This window comes from Thamnophis elegans, chromosome Z (assembly GCF_009769535.1).
Source record: "Thamnophis elegans isolate rThaEle1 chromosome Z, rThaEle1.pri, whole genome shotgun sequence".
NCBI lineage: Eukaryota > Metazoa > Chordata > Lepidosauria > Squamata > Colubridae > Thamnophis > Thamnophis elegans.
Window position 1 is genome coordinate 64,051,548 of NC_045558.1, and position 20,274 is coordinate 64,071,821.

A 20,274-nucleotide genomic window follows, 5' to 3' on the forward strand; every position below is an offset into this window, starting at 1 on the left:
TTTCTGCAGGTTCGCCCTGGATTGGGTGAACCAGTAGTGGCAGCAGAGGGAGGCTCTGCCCACTCACCCAGATGCATCAGTGCTTACGCAGAAGCATCGCACGAGCATGCGAGTGTATGCATGAGTGAACCAGAAGTAAAACAGATTGAAACCCACCTCTGATCTAGAGAACATATTATAAAACAGAGACATTACCTTGCCAACAAAGGCCTATATAGTCAAAGCTATGTTTTTCCAATAGTATTTTATGACCATAAGGAAGATTGAGTACCAAAGAACAGATGCTTTCAAATTGTTGTGTTGGAGGTGACACTTGACACTTCGAACCGTAAGAAGAACAAATCAGTCAATCCTAAAGGAAATCAATCTTGACTATTCTTTGGAAAGATAGATATTGAAGGTGAAGCTAAAATACTTTGACCACCAAATGAGAAGGAAGGACTCATTGGAAAATAGCAATAGCAATAGCAGTTAGACTTATATACCGCTTCATAGGGCTTTCAGCCCTCTCTAAGCAGTTTACAGAGTCAGCATATTGCCCCAACAATCCAGGTCCTCATTTTACCCACCTCGGAAGGATGGAAGGCTGAGTCAACCCTGAGCCGGTGAGATTTGAGCAGCTGAACTGCTGAACTGCAGTCAGCTGAAGTAGCCTGCTGTGCTGCATTTAACCACTGTGCCACCTCGGCTCTTGGTGTTGGGAAAGATTGATGGCAAAAAAAAAAAAAAAGATGGCAGAGGATAAGATGGTTAGATAGTATCATTGATGCAGTGGCAGGAGTTTGGGCAGACTCTGGCAGACGGTGATGGACAGGGTGCCTGGCCTGCTATGATCCATAAGATTGCAAAAGGTTGGACATGAATAAGTGACTGAACAACAACTAAAGCTTATTTTTAAAGGCTATATTTTTCTTTCGATTTCTCTCTGAGTCTACCAAAAGATTTATTAATGGGAGGGTTGAAAGAAGGCTTAAGTATAGATTATTTCAGGGAGCATATATATCATATTAAATCTAAAATTAGCTCTACTTGGTGCATACTACTTGATTTTTATGGGTGTTCTCCAAGTATGATTAAGTTTGGAGTCAATGATTAAGTGCTTTTAGAAATCCTTTCTTCATTGTAAATAAAACCCAGCAAATATCTTAGCATGATGATTATGCTGGGAAATTCCTCAGGGAATTTCTATCTCATCAGAATGTGTCCCAGGACATGTATATTTGCCTTCATTCATAATGGGTTAGTGTATTAATTGTAAAAATATGCAGAAAAGCAGACCACTTTAGATAAGCCCTGAATTTAAAAGAATTATCATATGGAAAAATATAAGTTGAGAATAGTGTTATGTAAATCAGTATGTTTTGATGATTGACATTGCTAATCTTAAAATGGCTTATTCTCTGAAGTCCTCCACTTTATATATTCAAAATGGCTCTTCTTGTATTCATTAGAATGACATCCAGAGGCTCTCCTTTTGGATATTTTCTTTGTAATTTATACAGTACCTCACTTTACACCACTGGCTACATTTATTGTAATAATAAATTCACTTGGGCCCAAAAATATGCTTTACTTGCAGTCAAATTGCTAACATCTAAATTAAGAAAAAGCAAACAGATTTGAAATAGAGGTAATTAATCAGTTAGTCCCCTGTTCAGACCAGTGAATGAAAGCAAAGCATGCTTTTCATTCATGCTTTATTAAGATCTGCCATGCAGTTTGTATGTGCAGTGGGTTTGTGACACCAAAGCTAATAATAGCTTCAAAAATGACCAATGTATTGGCTTAATCTTTTCCATTCTGTCATGACTTAGGTTGAAGGATAGGAACAATTTTTCAATTTCCAGCTAGCCTAAATTGAATGTCCAGATTTTTTTAGGTTATATATTACTTCTTAAGCCCTTCAGATGCAATCAAATTTAGAAGTCATGCAGTTTATATATCATATCATGGATAATACAGTTATATTTGTCTCTGATGATACAGTTGGCTGGAGATGTTATGAGTAGCCTGCTTCCTATATGTCCAGTGGTGGGTTTCAAAAATTTTTAGATCCTATTCTGTAGATGTGGCCTGTTTTGTGGGGGGTAGCTTGGCAGTCATGTGACTGGGTGGGAGTGGCTTGGCAGTCATGTGACTGGATGGGAGTAGCCAAGTCAATGTCACTGAATTCTTTGCCTCAAAGAATAACCTACAAAAAGAAGATATAAAAAAATGAAATTTATTATTTTGTGCACTTACTACTTAAATAAGAATAAAATAAGTATACAAAACAATAAAACAGCTACTTAGAGAGGAAATATGGCTGTCCTTGCTGGTCTTCAACATTACTGACCACCTTACATACACACTTCCAGCCCCTCTGCCTCTTCCCTCTTCCTGGATTCACTCAGATGTTTTTTAAAATTCACAGTCTGTGCGCACACAAGACATTTTTAAAACCCGCAGCCTGTGCACAGCACACACACTTCCAGCCCCTCTGCCTCTTCCCTCTTCCTGGATTCACTGAGACATCTTTAAAACTCACAGCCTGTGCACAGCGCACACTTCCAGACCTTCTGCCTCTTCCCTCTTTCTGGATTCACTCAGACATTTTTAAAACTCACAGCCTTTGCACAGCACACACTTCCAGCCCCTCTTCCTCTTCCCTCTTCCTCGATTCACTCAGACATTTTTAAAAGAGTGAAAGAGGGTATCCGTGTGCACAGGCTGTGAGTTTTAAAAACATCTTGTGTGTGCACAGGCTGAGTTTTCAAAATGCATGAGTGAATCCAGGAAGAGGGAAGAGACAGAAAGGCTGGAAGTGTGTGCTGTGCACAGGCTGTGAGTTTTAAAAATGTCTGGAAATAATAATTATAATAATATTGTTCAGAACAATATTCCTTCATTTATTATCAATAATAATAATAACAATAATAATTTATTTAACTAAGTTATTGTATTTTCCTTATATCACAAATACTTCCATATATTTCCCTGTTTCTAGCACCTGTTTTGTCAGCTAGTCATTGATAAAATAATTCCCAAGTCAACAAGTATTCAGTTTCAGGGGAGGTACCAAGGTCGCTACGATATGGTCATGCGGTCTCGATGCTCTGAGACTGCATCCAATACTTTTGCTGCTGGGTGGTCCAAACGGACCTAAACCATCCTGAAGAGATGGTGAACAGGAAGAATACATCTTGCTGATCTCGGAGATATCGCAAAATCCATGAAAGAAGCAAGAGAAGTTCTTCAAGCCAGCAAAAAAAATCCAGCCAAGGCTGATGAAGTTGGAGCGGCTCCAAAACGGAAGGATACGGAAAGTGAAAGTGTTTCCAGCTGGTGAGGAACTTTTACTGTTTTAAAAGAGACTGCCTATAAAAACTTAAAAATTAATTTAAATTGAAGAATAGAAGAGTCAAGCAGCGGAATTAAATTTGGAAGGGTTTTGGGCAGTGGTTATCTTACTTTTTAAATGCTCTCTTCATGGATGGAATTTATGCAAGCCTTTTGAAATGGATGGATTAAGTTTTCTTCTTCCACCTTCTATTTATGATTCTCTGTAATTTATAGGCTAAAGTCTTCCTCTTTCATTGCTGTGGGTATTTTTCTAATTCATTTCAAGATTGGACTCTTTTTCCTAACTTGAAATACAAGTTACAAAGATATAAAAGGAAACTTTTTAACAGCGTTACCGCTGCTCGGAGGCTGGGAGGCTTTTGTTCTTCCACGGATTGTTTTTGACTTGGCGACATAAGGCTTTACTGCTAAGCTACAAAGGGTGATAGGAAGGAAAACACACAGATGGCCCTTTGAAGTGCAAATAATATCCTTTGTTAATCTATGCTTTAATCTTATTAACCTTTCAAGCTAGAGCAGCTGAGTTTCTTAGAATGGCAAATTTGCAAAAGATACTTTCAGAAATACAGAAGTTATGAAATATATATGAAAGAATAGATCAAAAGCTGGAATACTTAGAGCACATAACAATAAAATACGATGAAAAAATTGAGGATGTTTATCAAATGCAACATGGAGTGATTGAAACTCCAAAAACCAAAGTAGAAAATGAATATAAAGAGATTAAACCTGCTGATATTGATAGTAATTGGTTTGTTTCTGAAAATGGAAAGAATGGAATACTGAAAGAGGAAGTAAACAGAGAGGAATTCTATTCCAGAGGGCAGGATATAGAAGAAGATAAAATTAAAGAATTTATGGACTCAAAGAAAGAAATTCTACTAGCAAAAGTATTGATAACACTGCTGACAATCAAAGACAAGCTGAATAAGGAAACAGAAAGAGGGCATCAAGATTATATGAGAGATTTTACAAGCAAGGAGCTGCTAAGTCTATACAAAGCTGATCAAGAAGATGATTAGAGGATTGGTACCACAAATGGCAGAAGATATTAAATTGTTTTGTTATTGGAAAGATACAGGTTGATAGATGGAAGAATATAATTTAAAACTAGTTAAACCTAGTGAAATGTATTGATAATATATATAGCTTAAATAAATAACTGATAATGTTACTAATGTGTACAATGTGCAGTGTTATGATGAGTATAATTGGATATGAATATTGAATGGTACCCATGTGTTCTTTATATATATATATATATATATATATATATATATATATATATATATATATATATATATATATATATATATATAATTTTATTTTTTATTACATAGACAACATCACATAACAATAGAAAAAAAAACAATGGGAAAAGGAGAGGGAAAAAAAGGGGAAAGAAAAAAAAAACCCATCATCACATACAATATGTCATTTGATCACAGGTGCATCCCTACTACATTTATACATCCCGTATCTCTCTGTTGTATATTTAATAAACACCACAATAACCTAGGGTTAAAAAAAAAAGAAGGGGGGGAGGGGGAAGACAAAAAAAGAGAAAAAAGACAAAAAAACCCCATCATCACATGCAGCATGTCGTTTGGTTACAGTTGTTTTAACCTCTGCATCTTCAAATAATATTTACCGTCTCAGATATTTCATATAATATAACTAAAGGCCTTATTTTCATTCTACAATATATATTTAGTTAACATTAGCATTATTTTCCCCCAGAGAGTATACTTCTATTTATTGTTAACCTTGCATTTCATACCTTCAAACAGAGATCTTATTCCTTCATTATTCAACAAAGCATCGCTGCCTATGTATACCAGTTTTCATTTGTTCCCCTATTAGAATTGCTTTATCAGCAGCGACATGTCATTATAGTAAGTTCCTAACTTTATACATTATATCCCCAGACCTTATATTAATACTTCATTGTGTCATTATTAGATTATTTCACAGCATAATTATATCATCATTTACTTTTTTCAATTAAGGCATAAGTATATCATTTTTCATTTCCAAAGTTTTTTTTCCCCCTAGCCACCGATAAAACAAATCCCATATCTTATAAAATTGTTCATCCTCTTGCTCTCTAATTTCAAATGTCAATTTACTCATTTCAGCACAGTCCATTATTTTTCGGATAACTTCTTCCTGTTTTGGTATTGTTTCGTTTTTCCAGTTTTTTACAAAAACAATTCTGGCTGCTGTTAGCACATTTACAATCAGATATTTTAAGTCTTTGTTATAGGTTTCTGGTATGATCCCCAATAAAAAGACCTCTGGTTTAAAGTCTATTTGTTTGTATGTCATTTTCTCCAACCACATGTGGATTTTAGTCCAGTATCTTTTAGCTTCAGTGCAAGTCCACCACATGTGGTAGTATGAGCCAGGTATCTGGTGACATTTCCAACATTTTTCTGATTTATTCTTGAACATTCTTGCGATTCTGGTCGGGGGTAGGTGCCACCTGTAAAACATCTTATATAAGTTTTCTCTATATGCAGTAGACATTGTCATTTTATAATTTTGAGACCACAATTTCTGCCCATTCTCTAAATCAATCCCATACCTAAAGTTTTTTCCCCAAGCTATCATAGTTTCTTTAACTTGTTCTTCATGCAATTTAAACTCCAATAAATATCCATATAGTTTTTTAATTACTTTTTCATCAGTACCTGTTAAAATTTTGTCTAACTCAGTCATTTTATTATAAAGACCTTTAGTTTTTCTATCTTCATTATATCTAGATTGTATCTGTACATATGAATACCAGTTCATTTCCATCCCTTCTTGTTTCAACTCTTGACTAGATTTGAGCTCACCCTCTGTATTCAATAATTCTGTATATCTAACTGTTTGTTCCTGTTTATATATTATCAGATATGAAAATGCTTCAATTGTTGATATCCAGACTGGAATTTTTAAATAATGAAGTCTTTTAACCTTTTCCCAATTTAACAACAACGCCTCCCTTATATAATGTCTTCTAAAGTAACCATGTGATTTAGTACCCTTATACCATAGGAAAGCATGCCATCCCAACAGCAAGTCGTGACCTTCTACATTCAATAATCTAGAGTTTTTTAATAATATCCATTCCTTAATCCACATCAAGTTTGTTGCCTGATAGTATAGCTCCCAATCAGGTAACCCAAATCCTCCTCTCGATCTAACATCTTGTAGTAATTTAAGTTTTATTCTAGCTTTTTTCCCTTGCCAAATAAATTTCAAAACTATTTTATTTAAATCTTGAAAAAAATCCTTACCCAATCTGATTGGGATTGTCTGAAACAGATATAGAGGTACCCATAGGTACACATAGGTACCCATGTGTTCTGACCCTCCCTTCCATACGGTGAGTCACGCCAACACAAGATGACTGTTAGCCAATTTATTCACAGTAATTAACTCACAGACAACACTTTGGCAGCAACCCAGACTTCCACACACAAGAGCTTCTCCAGCTTTAGTGTAATGGTTGTGTCCTGCAAAAGGTCTCCTCCCAAAGTCTCTTCTTATATACTCTCTTGGGAGGAGCCTAATCACAACCTCCTGGGCCCAATTATCTTCTATGTCTCCGTAATTGCTGCTGGCGCTTATCAGCCCATCTCTGCCTGGCGTCCGGGACCAACTCCCTTAGCTCCTCCCCATTGCTCCAGGGCCTGACGTCTTCACCACCGCTCCAGGGCCTGATGTCAGGGACAAACTCCCTTTGGCTTTCACTGCTGCTCCATGCCTCAGACACCTCCTGGTGGTCAACCTGCCTCTCTGGTCCTGCTCGGAGTCCGAACCCTGCCCAGGGTCCTCCACACCTTCCAGAGCTGCCTCATAGGGTCCCTCGCTATCGGAGTCTGTCGGCATCTCCAACGGCTCCTGGTGGGCCACAACACTATCCCTCACTGCAGGGCCCTTCCCCTGGGTCTGACACTCAGGGTGCGGCCTCAAGGGATATTGTGCATGATAGGTCTCACCAAAGCAGGGGCGCGCACGTCCCTTGCATCGGTCCAAGTCCCCCCATCCGACCCCTCATCCTATCAAGTACTGGAAACGTTCCGTTAGCCATCTCAAGTCTCGGATCTGGGCCACTTCGTGTGGTAGCTGCATCTCCACCTCATGCAGTGATGGCTGGGGGGGGGGGGGAGATGGTTGGCGGAGAGGACAAGCCAACCGCTCAGGGATCAGGAGCAAGCGATGAAACACTGGGTGCACTCGCATCGAGCGTGGCAGGGTCAGGCGATAGGCCTTTGGGTTGATGACGACCTCCACAGGGAATGGCCCAAGATACCAGTGATCCAACTTCTTAGCCGGCCAGTGGGACAGAAGATGCTGCGTGGACAGCCACACGAAATCTCCCACAGCCAACTCCGGCATTGCAGCCAAGACCTATGCGCCCCTCTCTTGTAGTCCTTTGCTTGATTCAAATAGTGGCGCACCACTTGGTGGACCGCCTGGAGCTCATAGAAGAAGTCCTGCGCTGTGGGGACCGGGGAGTCCACTGGGGTAAGAGGGAAAAAGCGAGAGTGATACCTGACATTAGCCATGAAGGACGTTGTCTGTGTGGAGGTATGCTGCAAACGCAAACTCCACCATGGCCAGGTACTCCACCCAGTTGTTCTACTGCTGATTCACGAAGCAGTGCAGGTACTGTTCCAAGATCCCAATCACCTTCTCCATCCCCCTGTCGGTCTCGGGATAGTGCGCTGAGGACAAACAAACCTGGACATCTAGAGCCTCCATCAGCCCTTTCCAGAACTGGGCCGTGAATTGCGTCCCACGGTCCAACACGACCCGGTTGGGTAGGCTGTGCAGCCGGAAGACATGTTGGATGAACATGCGGGCAGCAATCTCCGACAGGGGATGTGACTGCTTTGACCTTAGCAGGGTCCATCTCCACACCCGCATGGGAGATACGATAGCCCAGGTAGTCAACCTTCTCTTGATGGAATTCACATTTGGACAACTTGGCGTAAAGCTCCGCGGCTCGAAGCTTCTTCAGCACTGTATGAACCAGCTTTACGTGTTCCTCACGTGTTTCCGTGCAAATAAGGATATCGTCTAAATATACGATAACGCCCTTGTAAAGATGGTCATGTAACACCTCATTAATCAATTGCATGAAGACCGCAGGTGCCCCTTGCAGGCCAAATGGCTTCACACGGAACTGGAAACAGCCAAGGGGGCAGTTGAAAGCTGTTTTCCACTCATCCCCCTCTTTAATACGGACTCTATATATGCCTCCCTCAAGTCCAGTTTAGTAAAAATGCGGCCCTTGCCCAGTTGGGCCAGCATGTCCTTCATCAGTGGTAATGGGTACAAGTTCTGGGCAGAGATAGCGTTCAAATTTTTAAAATTAACAATAATCTGAGAGAGCCATCTTTCTTTTCTCTGAATAGCACAGGTGCTGCTACCTTGGGTCTAGCTGGTTCAATGAAACCCCTTTCCAAGTTCTTGTCAATGAATCTTCTCATTTCCTCCATCTCCCTAGGAGACATAGAATATATCTGGGGCTTGGGAAGTGTCACTCCAGGCAAAATATCAATGGTGCAATCAGTGGGTCTGTGGGGGCGAAGCTTATCAGAAGATTTCTCACTAAATACTCCTCTCAGATCCCAATATTCTTTCGGAATTTTCTCTTCCCCTTCGATCCTCTCCTGCCCCTGGCTGCCAAAGTGGGGTTAGAATCAGCAGGGTCTGGGGTCTCAACCTCCCTTTCAGGGGCCGCGCTAGTGCGAATGCATAACCACCCCTTCCTCCAGTTAATGCGAGGGTTCCATTTACAAAGCCAGGGGAGTCCTAAAATAAGGGGCCGGTCCATTCCAGGTGCCACAATAAAAGTGATTAATTCTTGATGGGTCCCCATCTTCATTTCTAAGGGCTCAGTAGAAAAATGAGCAGGGCCTCCTCCCGCAATAGAACCATCAATTTGGCAAAAAAACAATAGGGGTTTTTAAAGTCCTCAACTTCAAGCCTAGTTTTTCCACCATTGCCGGACTTATCATACAGCGAGAACAGGCTGAATCCAGCAGAGCTAAAAGCTTTTCAGTCTCGCCAGCAGGTGGCACCCTTAGTTCAATAGGGATAAGCATGGGGCCTTTGTTTGAACTCACCCAACGATGCGAGCGGTCGTCATCTGACTCGTCAGACGAGCTGGAGGTAATGTCATCCTCCTCCTCCGGCTGGAAATGCTGGGGGATATTTTCAGCGGCGCACGCAGCCTCTCTCTTCTTGCTCAGGGCCTTACTTGCTTTTCCCTCTCTTCTGGGAGGGGGTGGAGTGGTCTGAGCCATCTTAACGCGGCAATTCACAGCGCGATGGCCTTCCTTTCCACAGCGGAAGCATGCGAAAGGCTTGGCTTTGCCGGCGAAGCTTCTGTTCCTTTCATTTCTGGCGCGGAGGGGGGATTTTTGATCCGGCGGGGGGGGCAACTTTTCCGCTTCTCCCTCTTTCAGGCCTTGAAGTCTGGCCAAATCTAACTCAACATCTGCTGTGTGTTCATACCAAGCAGTCACCCGGCGAGGAAGCTATCTGTTAACGCACTGCTGGTAAATTTTTTCATTCAATCCCCCAGTGAACTGATCCAACAAAGCGTCTTCTGACCATCCCCTCATATAGGCTGACAACTGTTGAAACTTCTGAATATAATCTGCCACCGGTCTATTTCCCTGCTTCAGGGCCATAAATTTCACCCTTCCGTGTTTCTCAATCAGCAGGTCATCAAACCTCCTCTTCATTGCACCCATAAAGTCATTAAAATTCCTCAGGAGAGGGGAATTGCATTGGTGTAGGCCCACCAATGCAATTCCCCTCTCCATTCAGCCGCTTTTTTCTCCAATGATAGTAAAACCGTCCTCACTTTCATATCATCAGTTTCTAAATCCGGATCATAAATCTCCATATAGTTCCAGACCTGTATGATAAACAACTCTAAACTCTTGGGATCACCATCATATTTTACTGTTAAGGGAGGGACTTTTGCCATTCAGCGTCACCTGGGGGCCCCCCCTACTCTTTGAGCAGCCCTAGCTGGGGGGGAGGCTGGTTATGGGTTTCCTTGCTCCCAACCCCCCTCAGCTTCTTAACCTGTGCATGGAGTACCTTTGCTCAAACTCTTCAGCTTATTCCCTTTCCACTGCTCTCCCACAGCTTTTGCGTTCGGACCAAGCTTCCTCGAGGAGCCTCATGGCGTGGGACAATTTGTAATCCTCTTCCCCAGTGTCACCCCATTCCGCTGATTTTTTTTTGGTCTCCTCATGACTCCCGCATCCAACTCCTCCGACTCCTCTTTTTGTCCCACACCCAAAGTCCATTGGGGATGAACAGTAGGCTGTTCCACCCTTAGACCAGCCAGCCTTTCAGTTAAAGAGGGTTCTGCCGCCGCCCCTTCAGTTTCCTCTTGATCACTCACATGCAAAGACATTCTTTTTCTTCTTGTGAGGACACCCCCCTCAGTAGGTTGTAGCTCCGGGTGGGGTGGAGGTGAGATTTAGCTTAATTATCAGCCCTTCTTCATTCAAAAATCAGGAAAGAAAGCCACAGGACTCCATTGGTAGAAATCAAGTGTACTTTTACTAATTATAAATGAATAGAAGTGAAACTAAGCTAAGTCTGGTTATTTAGGTGCGAAAGCGAATAATATATTGTATAATTCATTCCCCTCCCTTTGGCATCCCGTGCACAGTCCAATCATAATTCTCCCAAATGTCAGGTGTGAGATAACTTCGAAAGGCATCACCAGGATGGAATGCTGGTCTGTTGGCCTTGGCGGGAAACACTCCTCCTCCACATGCGCAGTGAAGTGGACAGTTCAAAATCTAGAATCTTCCTCCAGCACAACAATGAGTCCCCTCCCAAATACCATGCCCCCCCCCTGCCTGTTTCAATGGCAGCCGAAGCAGTAGCAAAGTGGAGGCTGACGTGCACTTTCTTCTGCAGGAGCTGAGTGAGGGGCGTGGGCAAGAAAGCAAAGCTGGGGATGAAGGTCTGGTAATAGTTGGCAAACTCGAGGAGTCTCTGAACATCCTTCATACGCCAAGGAAGTTGCCAACTGCGCAATGCCTCTACCTTGCCCGCTCCATCGCAATTCCTTCAGGGGAGATACGGTGCCCCAGGAACTCTATGGTAGTCTGCCAGAACTGACACTTCTCCAGCTTTGCAAACAAACGATGTTCTCGGAGTGGTTGCAGGACCAGGCGTAGATGTTGCTGATGATCCTTCCGAGACATCGAGTAGATCAAGATGTCATCCAGGTAAATGATCACAAACTGATCCAAGAGGTCTCGGAAGATATTGTTCATGAAGTGCTGGAAGACTGCCGGGGCATTGGTCAACACAAACAGCAGAACCATGTACTCGAAATGTCCATAACGGGTGCCAAAGTCCATCTTCCATTCGTCCCCCACCCGGACTCGGACCAGATTATAAGCGCCATGCAAGTCCAGTTCTGTGAACACCGTTGCCTCCTTGAGTCGCTCCAACAACTCAGGAATCAGGGGTAGTGGGTCACGGTTGCGCACTGTGATGGCATTCAGGTGACGGTAATCACAACAAAGTCTCAGATCCTTGGTCTTCTTTTTGACGAACAAGACCGGGGTAGATAGTGGCGAAGATGAGGGCCGGATAAAACCCTGGGTGAGGTTCTTGTCCAGAAAGTCCCACAATGCAGCCAACTCTGGCTCAGACGTGGAGTACAGGCAACCCACAGGGAGCTTCGCATCTGGTATCAAGTCAATGGGGCAGTCATAAGGCCAGTGCAGCGGCAGTTGATCCGCCTCCTGCTCGCTGAAGACGTCTGCGAACTCTGCTAAATCTGGCGGCATGGCCACCCTGGGTGAGCTGAGTGCCTGGCCTGCGCAGACGTGATGGGTGTGTTTGACACATTGCAGGGACGGGAACGTGATCAGGTTCTGCGACCAATAAATCTGAGGTTCGTGCGCCTGCAGCCAAGCCAAGCCCAGGACCACAGGGAAATGCAGGCCTGAAGCAATGTAAAATTGGATGGCCTCCTTGTGCTCCCCGATGACCAGGCACAAGGGCTACATGGTGGCCTTGATAGGCCCAGACAGAAGCACCCGGCCATCAATGGTCTCGATCTGCATCGGTGGGTCAACGGACACAGAGTGATGTGGTACTTTGTAGCAAACGCTGCATCCATAAGTTCGTGATAACCCCAGAATTGACCAAGGCATGGGCTGGAATTCTCTGCGGACTACCTGACAAGAGGATGTGTGCTGCTAAAATCATGTGCCATGGAGGCCCGTCTACCTCTGTTTCGGCATGCGCCTAACCTAAAGTCTTCCTCAGATTGGGCTCCGCCCGTTTTCTGACACGTTCTGGAGAGTAGGCCTCAGACCTCACAACCCCCCTACTCTTCTTGAGGCAAGCTGTGTCCAGGTGTCCAAGATCCCCACAATAAAGACACAACCCCCCTGCGTGTCATCTGTCCATCTCCGTTCGTGACAAGTGGGGTTTGGCGGCTCCTAAATCCATGGGCTTCTCCCATGGAGCTAGGGTTTCCTGCAGGATCAGCACCCCACTGGTCTCCTGGGACATGTGGTGAGGCCCCCGCCTCTGCAACCAGGCATCTATCTGGAGGCACAGGTGGACCAACCCGTTGAATATCAGTGGCCTGTCCACCGGCACCAGCTCATCCTGCAGGTTATACAACAGCCCATCCTGAAAGGTGTCCATGAGGGCTGCCTCATTCCAGGCTGAATCCTAACTAAGAAGCCGGAATTCACTCGCATAATCCTGCAAGGAGCCACGCTGCAGCGTCGTGAGCAGTCTGGTGGCTGTTTCCTCCTTAATGGGGTCCTCGTACATCAGCCAGAGGTGTTCACAAAAGCCCCTGAAATCATCCAAGAGACGGTTAGCCTGGGATAGTAACAGCGTAGCCCAACGAGCTCTGTACCGGAGAGCAAGCTGATAATAAATCCCACCTTAGCCTGGTCGGTGGGAAAGTCCTCTGTTCTCAAGGTGATAAACAGCTGGTATTGTCCCAAGAAAGCTGGAAACATGGCTTGGCTGCTGTCAAACTTGTCCGGCACAGCCACCGGACATTTCCTCCGTGGCTGGTGGGGGAATTGCAGGCCCCTGCAGATGAGCTATCTGACCAGCTAGCAGAGCCAACTGCCGTGCCAACTGGGTGTTCTCAGCATGTAATTGCTCCATTGTGGCTTAACAGAGCTTTGTTTGGGGCAGGACACAATCTGTTCTGACCCCCCCCCACCACCTGTATGGTGAGTCACACCGACACAAGATGACTGTTAGCCAATTTATTCGCAGTAATTAACTCATAGACAAGACTTTGGCAGCAACCCAGACTTCCACAGATAAGAAATACTCACAAGAGCTTCTCCAGCTTTAGTATAATGGTTGTGTCCTGCAAAAGGTCTCCTCCAAAGTCTCTTCTATTATTATTATTATTATTATTGTTGTTGTTGTTGTACAATTGTATCACAGCGGCCAGTTGTTTCGCCGGATTTGGCATTGGTTACTAGTCGGGCCCCACCCAGGGGCCTAGGACGTCGTAACGTATTTTCGTAATATGCGTGCAGATCCAAGCAGTGCGGCTTTTTGCATTTGACTGATGGTGATTTTGTCAATTTTTAACTGTTTTAAATGTAATTCCAGTGCTTTTGGAATAGCACCCAGTGTGCCAATTACCACTGGAATTATCACTGCTGGTTTGTGCCATAGTCGTTGAATTTCAATTTTTAAGTCCTGGTATTTTGCGATTTTTTCATGTTCCTTCTCGGCGACCCTGCTATCACCTGGTATTGCGATGTCTATGATTGTGACCTTATTTTTCTCAACCAGTGTGATGTCTGGTGTATTATGCGCCAGTATTTTGTTGGTTTGTATACGGAAATCCCACAAGATCTTGACTATCTGATTACATCCTTTACTGAAAAGGCGATGAAACAATGGAGAACTGAGTTGGCAGTAGGGAATGAGATCTACGGAATGGTTAATATCAAGCGAGGAATTTTCCAGGGTGATTCACTTTCACCTCTTCTCTTCATCATCGCAATGATCCCACTATCAGTAATCTTAAAAAAAATGAAATTAGGCTACCAAACAGCCAAAGAAGCTGAAAAAATTTCGCATTTACTATATATGGATGATTTGAAACTCTATGGAAAGTCAGAAATAGAAATCCAATCATTGACGAACACAGTCCGAGTATTCAGCACCGATATTTCAATGCAGTTGGGCATGGAAAAATGCGCCACTGTATCCATAAAAAGAGGCAAAATCACTGCATGTGAGGGAATTGAAATGCCCAATGGCCAACTAATTAAATGCAATGAAAATGAAGCCTACAAATACTTAGGCATTCTGCAGTTGGATAACATCAAGCATGGAGAAGTAAAAACTATTGTCAGGCGAGAGTATACCAACAGAGTTAGGAAAATTTTGAAATCTAAATTGAATGGTGGAAATACAATCAAGGCCATAAATACCTGGGCAATACCAGTTATAAGATACACAGCTGGTATAGTTAACTGGACACAAGCTGATTTGGACCTTTTGGACCGAAAAACCAGGAAACTAATGACAATGCACTACAGTTTACATCCACGTGGTGATACTGATAGACTGTACCTGCCCCGAAAATCAGGTGGCAGAGGATTATTACAAGTGAAGCAAACAGTTGAAGAAGAAAAACATGCACTGGCTGATTATTTAAAAGAAAGTCAAGAACATCTATTAATCGAAGTAAAGAACAAAAATCTACTGAAGGCCCAACAGACGAAACAAGAATACAGAAAAGATGTGATAAAATCAAGAATGGAGAGTTGGCAGAACAAAGTACTGCATGGCCAATTTCTGGAAAAAATAAAAGATAAAGTGGACAGTGAACAAACTTGGTTATGGTTAACAACAGGTACATTAAAGAAAGAAACAGAGTCACTAATCCTGGCTGCGCAAGAACAAGCTATCCGCACAAATGCCATTAAGGCCAAAATCGAAAAATCCTCTGATGATGCCAAATGCAGATTTTGCAAAGAAGCTGATGAAACTGTTGATCACATACTCAGCTGCTGTAAAAAAATCGCGCAGACTGATTATAAATTGCAGCACAATTCAGTAGCACAAATGATCCATTGGAATTCGTGCAAAAATTATAATATTAAAACAGCAACAAACTGGTGGAAACATCAGCCTGAAAAAGTCACCGAAAATCAGATGGTCAAGATCTTGTGGGATTTCCGTATACAAATGGACAAAATACTGGCGCATAATACACCAGACATCACACTGGTTGAGAAAAATAAGGTCACAATCATAGACATCACAATACCTAGTGACAGCAAGGTCTCCGAGAAGGAACATGAAAAAATCGCAAAATACCAGGACTTAAAAATCGAAATTCATATGACTATGGCAGAAACCAGCAGTGGTAATTCCAGTGGTAATTGGCACACTGGGTGCTATTCCAAAAGCACTGGAATTACATTTGAAACAGTTAAAAATTGACAAAATCACCATCAGTCAAATGCAAAAAGCCGCACTGCTTGGACTGGCACGCATATTACGAAAATATGTTACGACGTCCTAGGCCCCTGGGTGGGGCCCGACTAGTAACCAATGCCAAATCCGGCGAAACAACTGGCCGCTGTGATACAATTGCATAATAATAATAATAATAATAATAATAATAATAATAATAATAATAATATAAAAAGAACTAAATTAGATACAATTAAAGTTTTGATTATAAGGGGAAAATGTTATGATACAGGATATAGTCAAATAAAGGAGGGATAATAATAACAATGCATATATAGATATGGGTATAACATAAAGAAACTGGATGTAAACTTTAAAAAGTGATTTGGAAAGGAGGTTTAGAAAACTTTGTTATTAGATATTATGGATGTTTAGCTAATTGGAAAGATACAGGCTGATAGATAAAAGTGTTCAATATAAAACTAGTTGGACATATTGAAATTTAGTGACAATAGATATGATTAAATAAACAATTGAAAATGATAATAATGTATACATATGTATTGGTATAACAAGTAGTAATTGGATATGAATATTGAGTTCCTAGGAAAGGAAGATGAAAAATGGTTTGGTTACATATAAAGATTAATAAAAAAAGAATTAAATTATGATAATGGATATAGTCAAATAAAGGAGAGATAATGATAATGTATATATAGGTATGGGTACAATATGGGAAAATTGGGTGTAAATTGTAAATAGTGATTTGGAAAGGAAGATTAGAAACCTTTGTTACTAATGTTATTAATGTTTAGCTAGAATAGGCCATAATAATAGTGTTATTGGGATACTTTGTCATGTCGTTGGTGCACAGCCCGCTGTCGATTTTTGTTGCTACTCGGAACCAGTCAGAGAGTTCATTTGGGATGATGCAGTATGCAGTTACCTGGGCAATTTGCTTGTCAGGGCTTGTTCTGAAAAAATGCACCAGCAGCCGCTCTGGTAAAGGGGGTAGCCTTCCTATGACCCTCCTAAATTCACAGATGTGCTCTTTGATGGGGCGGCCTCTCTGCTTTAGGCTGCTGAGTTCCTCTTCTGCATATGAATCTTCTTCCAGCTTCTCAACTCTGGCCTCTAGCAGTTGCAGGAAGTCATTTATGTCTTGCAGTTGGGGGGGGGTTCTCCTCTTGTGGAGGGTGGCTAGCCATTCCCTTGCTTCTCCCTGCTTTGGGGGATGGATAGAGGTGCCCATAGCATTCTAGGTGGATATCAACTGAATCAAGGAATAGAGCTAGCTGGTCTGAGTCTCCGTCAAACTTTCCCCTGAATTGGGGTGGGTCATACAGCCCTAACCCACCAGCCTCCTGTTGGCCTTGTTATGTTTGTGCCTGATATGGCTGGTCATCTTCTTCACCCCTAGTTTGGAGAGAGGGAGGGGGTTGCCTGCTCTTGGCATCTTGCCTGCTGTGTGGGAGAGGCACTGGTTGCCGTTTTGGGCTCCTTCTCCTTCTATCGGGAGGGAGAGGGGGCTGCACTCCAGTCTGCATCTCCTCCCTTCAACAGATCAAATGTCCCCTCCCCTCTCTTTTGGGCAGCCTGATGGCCCCTCATCATGAAGTGTGGCTCGGTAAAAATCCTCCCTCTGTTGCTCTTTTGCACTCCCTCGGGATTCCATCTGGGCCTTTGGGAGCCTGGCTTGTTTCCAGTCCCACCTCCAGTCCACCCTTGCCAGCTTGTTTGAGACCCTTCCCTGTATCTGAGGACTAGGGCAAGATAATTTCCACCAGTACTTATGTTCTCCTGCTTCTGCTTCCGAGAAAGGCATCGCTGCTTGGCATTGCCACATACCTCCAGCCGCAATCAATCTCCTGTTGCCTGATTTTCCCTCCAAGCATCCCAAACATTGGGGGAGTGCTCAGAGAGCCTGGGCTTCAGGAAACCCCCCAAAAAATTATTTTAAAAGTCAGTTTTGGCTTTCTGTGAAGTTCCCAAAAAACGATCTAATTAATTTACGAGTCTCCAGACAAAGTTTAAAAGAAATCCAATCATTTATTAGGATTGACATTCTGGCGTGGATTCCTATGGAGCCAAAACTGCTTTTGCTTAATTGCGTTTGAACTTTACCCCTATATTCCCTCCCTTCTGTCCTGCGTCATAATTCATATTCTCCAACTAGGCTGTAGACATGAAATCTGACTCTGGCCGAAGGCATGAATGGAATTTCCCCTTCCATGCCAGCCTGATAATAGTCATGGCAACACTTTAGAAGTTGACAGTCTGATGACATTTCTAACATTTTGCAAATGTATTCTTAAACATCTTTGCTAACCTTGAGGGCGGAAAATGCCATTTATAAAACATTTTATAAAGATTTTCTTTGTATGCAGTAGACATTATTAATTTATAATTTCAATCCATAATTTCTGCCATTGATCTAACTCAATTGAATAGCCAAATCTCCAGTAGGGGGCGTGGAAGGTAAGAGCTGCGGCTTTGTAACAAATGCCTGAGATGTAAGAGAACGTCTGGGCTGCTTCGATTTCAGTGCCATTATAAAAAGAAAGCAAACAGAGTCTCTGCTCACGTTGATTTGAGATAAGGTAGTTTCAGTAAACTTTTGGCAATTGATAAAAAGAAATCTTCGAGGGAACGGGGCTAATTGGTTTGTAAAAAGTTATTTCCTTAATTCTGTGCCAGGAAGTTGAGGATATATCGTTATAGCAAATGCGGAAGCTATAAAATCGCCATTTTTTAAAAAAAAAATTAAACAAAGGAGTCTTTTATAAAATTGAAGCTGGTATTTTAAATAGAGAGAAAAAAGGGTTCACGGGTATGGTCGCTGCTCAGATTGATCTTAAATGAGTTAATTACAAAGGCTTGTCCTGAGGGGGGGGGGGGTAACTCGCCTTGAGCTGAAAAAAACAGCTGAGAAGATCTGGCCAGAGTAAGTGACTCAGCTTTCGTTGATCCTTCTCTTTCGTTCGCAGCCAAAAAAAAAAAAAGAGCTGCGAACTACAAAGAGGATTCTAACTGGCTGGGTCCCTCCCTACTTTTTTCTTGCCCAAAAAAAGATATATCTAAGATCTTAAATAGATATACGAACCAGAACTCTGAGGGCAGCTTCGTTAAGCTGCCGACGGCGGCAAGCCCCTCCCCCGGATTTAAAATATTGGCTTAATTCTCAACTTGAACAATACTCTGTGACTTTTGTTTTGCATAAAATGGTATAGTTATATACAGATGAAGAGACATTAATGCTGAAAGAACTGATGCTGATCTCCTTGGAAAATATATTGTATGGGACTTAAAAAAAAGACTTGATGGATAATTCTGAACTTTTATATAAATTACTAATGAATTATTTTCCAGGGTGAGGAGGGCGGAGAGTTTGGTGTTTCTGGATCGTGGTTCAGGTTGGAGGGAGTTGGGAGGTGCGGTGTAGACGGGAGGGTAGTGGAGGTTGAATTAGAGCTTATTTTGAGATAGAAAGTAAATTGATTTTTGTATAAACTGTTATTTGATTATAATGCCTGGAAGGATACACCCAGGGAGTCTGTAGGAAGGCGGAGCATATATGAGAGGAGTACGGATGAAAATGATGTTTATTTCTTACTATATGAATAGCAATTTCTGCCAAATTCCTGGCCTTACACATTCACACTTATGTAGGTGTATTTATTAGATTTTTTGTCACACTCAAGAGATTCTTAAGTTACGATTTCAATAATAAAATATCAAGGGTACAACTAAAAATGAGCAACGGATAAACAGCTCCCATATTAAATCAGATATTAATTCATAAAATGATTGATTGGTTATATACCCAAAGTCATTAGATAGATGATGCTTTATCCCTAATCTCACCTATCAGGTCTTCCAACCATGCACCCATTGCCCCTTGTTGATGCTCTTCATCTTTGTCTCTTCTTTCCATCCTTCCCAACATTAGGGCCTTTTCCGGAGAGCTAGGTGTTTGAAGTAGATGAAGTGTAAAAAAAGCTATAAAAACTAATAAAATGAATGGCAACACCTATAAATAAGAGATCCTGTTAATCATATAATCTAACTAACCATCCCTCCCCCCCTAGGGGGACACTTTGGCTTATCTGGAAATTTGTCATGGAATTGTTTCACTAACTTAACAGCTTTTACATTCCAACTGTTTACCCATGTACATACAACAGGGTGTATTTTCCCTAGAATTCTAGGTAGACCGAGATGAACTGTTACTGGATTAATTATTTTTACTATTGTAAAAGAACCTAAGACCTTTGATCCTAATTTTTTGCTAGGCATCTTCAATCTTATATATTTTGTGGAAAGAAAGACTTTATTACCCACATGAAAGGGGGGTTAAAGTGAGCGGTGTTTGTCGGCTTGTTTTTTGTATTCTTCTGCTGTGGTTGCCAGAGCATTTTTTGTATCCTCCCATCCCTTCTTTAAAGTAGTCAAGGACATCGA

General features: G+C 42.2%; 1 protein-coding gene across 2 annotated transcripts in view; it reads left to right on the forward strand.

The window, feature by feature from the left end:
* The window catches only part of ITGA9 (integrin subunit alpha 9), a 615,138-nt gene that overhangs the window by 404,659 nt on the left and 190,205 nt on the right, over positions 1–20,274 (forward strand). The window lies entirely within an intron of this gene.